This window comes from Salvelinus sp. IW2-2015, unplaced genomic scaffold (assembly GCF_002910315.2).
Source record: "Salvelinus sp. IW2-2015 unplaced genomic scaffold, ASM291031v2 Un_scaffold5960, whole genome shotgun sequence".
In the NCBI taxonomy this organism is placed as follows: domain Eukaryota; kingdom Metazoa; phylum Chordata; class Actinopteri; order Salmoniformes; family Salmonidae; genus Salvelinus; species Salvelinus sp. IW2-2015.
In genome coordinates, this window is record NW_019947225.1 from 39,775 (window position 1) to 42,531 (window position 2,757).

A 2,757-nucleotide genomic window follows, 5' to 3' on the forward strand; every position below is an offset into this window, starting at 1 on the left:
AGAGAGAGAAAGAGTAAGATTAGTTGAGCATTTTAAATCTGGAATGGCTGTGGAAACTAGGAGAGGTTAAGGAAACCCACTGTAAGGTACAAAACTTAACCAACTGCCAAAGCAGCATTTTCTAAATCCAGTACTGAGGACCCCAAGAAGCGAGTATGGGCAACACGATGCTACTAGTCTTCTGCCAAAACTCAGGTATCATTTCTTCAACCACACAATAGATTAGCCTGGCACACAGGAATATGTATCCTTCCCAAATGGCTCCTCATGTAATGAACTACCTTTAACGAGGGCCTATAATGCACTACATAGGGAATATGAAGCATATAGATATTGTCAGAGACTACCCATTTACTGAAAAGGTACAGATTAGTCTAAAATCTTTTATTCAGGGAACCACTCCACAAAATGGCACAACTATATAGTGCACTAAGTTTGACAAGAGCCACATAACATGTAGGTACCATTTGAGATGCAGATAGTCTATTAACTTCTTGCCACTAGGGGGGTGCCATTTCGACATAGTACAAATTCGTTTCCAAATTAAACTGCCTCGTACTCAATTCTTGCTCGTACAATATGCATATTATTATTACTATTGGATAGAAAACACTCTCTAGTTTCTAAAACCGTTTGAATTATGTCTGTGGGTGAAACAGAACTGGACTTAGAGCAATTTCCCTATGTGGAGTTGAGAATGCAGAATTTTCCAACCTGTTCTCAGACCTGTTTATAAATCTGCCTGTCTTCTATTGGTTGAGATGCACTGCATACGCCTTCCTCTGGGTGTCAGCGAATAGAGGGCCTTGAAATGGAGTCTCTAGGCAGAGCTGAAAGTCTATAAATTGATTGGAAATGAGGTGTATCGTTCTTTTCCCCTTCGCTCTGACGCACTGAGGACCTTGGAACGTTCTTTTGGAAACATCGGTTATAGATCTTACACATTTCCGGCTGTGTTTTTATTCGATATAGGCTTTAAAGACATCATAATCTTGTTATTTTGAACCGAATTATATCGGTTTATGTCAGTATATTGCGATTTTCGGGTATTTATTTTCTTGGCGCTGTAGGAAGTTGGGTATCTCTCTCTCAAGCTAATGTTTACTGCTAATTGCAACGTGGAAGACGACGTTCTCCAACCTAGCAACGATTCTTTTGGACAAAGGACACCTATCCCAAGATTCTGATGAGAGTTCATCGAAAAGTAAGAACTATTTATGCTGATAATTCATTGTTCTGTTGAAAAATGTCAAATGCATAAGACGCCATTTCTTGCAGTGTAGCCTTGCGTTATCGCACCCTGTATTGCGCAGTAACGTTATTTTAAAAAATGTAATTCAGAGATTGCATTAAGAACTAATTTGTCTTTCAATTGCTGTCCAACTTGTAGTTTTTTAGTCAAGTTTATGAATAGTTTTCGATAAGAATAGGTGCCTTTCCAAGATGGCGCCGGACAGATTGCTTGACGTTATGGACACTATTCTCATTGTATAAGCACGATTTGTGCCGCTAAATATGCACATTTTCGAACAAACTCTATATGAATTGTGTAATATGATGTTACAGGACTGTCATCTGAAGAATTCTGAGAAGGTTAGTGAAAAAATTAATATATTTTGGTGGTTTATACGTTATAGCTATTTTTGCCTTGAATCAATGCTGGTGTGATGTTTGCTATTGTGGTAGCTACTATAACGCTATATTGTGTTTTCGCTGTAAAACACTTAGAAAATCTGAAATATTGTCTMGATTCACAAGATCTGTGTCTTTCATCTGCTGAGTAATTATTTAATACAGATGGTCTCTGTAGTTATTCCTAAGGTCGCTTTGGTGAGAGTTGGGGGGATGGTGGCTGCAATGGTTTAAAAACTAAAAACATGATTTATACGCTGAAATATGCCCATTTTTAACAAAACGTATGCTATAAAAATAACCATAAATATGTTTATCAGACTGTCATCTGTGAGGTTGTTTTCTTGGTTAGTGGCTCATTATATTTTTATTTGGCGAATTTGTGAATAGCTACTGATGGAGTTAAAAAAAATGGTGAGTAAGAAAAGTGGTGTCTTTTGCTAAGTGGTAGCTCATAGAATTTAATATTGTGTCTTCCCCTGTAAAACATTTTAAAAACTCAGAAATGATGGCTTTATTCACAAGATGTGTGTATCTTTCATTTGGTGTCTTGGACTTGTGATTCATAAACATTTTATTATATGATATCCCTGTGGCTTTAGGCTAGGCTATGCTAGTCGCTTTTTTGATGGGGGGGATCCCGGATCCGGGTTTGGGAGGTGTTAGAGGTTATGTCAGTATATTGCAATTTTCGGATATGTTTAGTGTTGCGTTCTAGGAGTTGGTGATGTCTGGACCACATGCCTAATGTTTACTGCTAATTGCAACGTTGAAGAGGACATTCTACAACCGAGCAACGATTCTTTTGGACAAAGGACACCTTTCCCAAGATTCTGATGGGAGTTCATCAAAAAGTAAGAACTATTTATGCTGATAATTTGTTGTTCTGTTGAAAAATGTTACATGCATAAGCCGCCATTAATTTCAGTGTAGCCTCGCTTTAACGCACGCTGTATGTTGTAGTAACGTTAATTTTAAAAATGTAACACAGCGATTGCATTAAGAACTAATTTGTCTTTCATTTGCTGTCCAACCTGTATTTTTTTAGTCAAGTTTTGGATTAGTTATGATTAGAATAGGTGCCTCTCCAAAGATTTCTCCTGACATTTTCTTTGCACTTTTTCA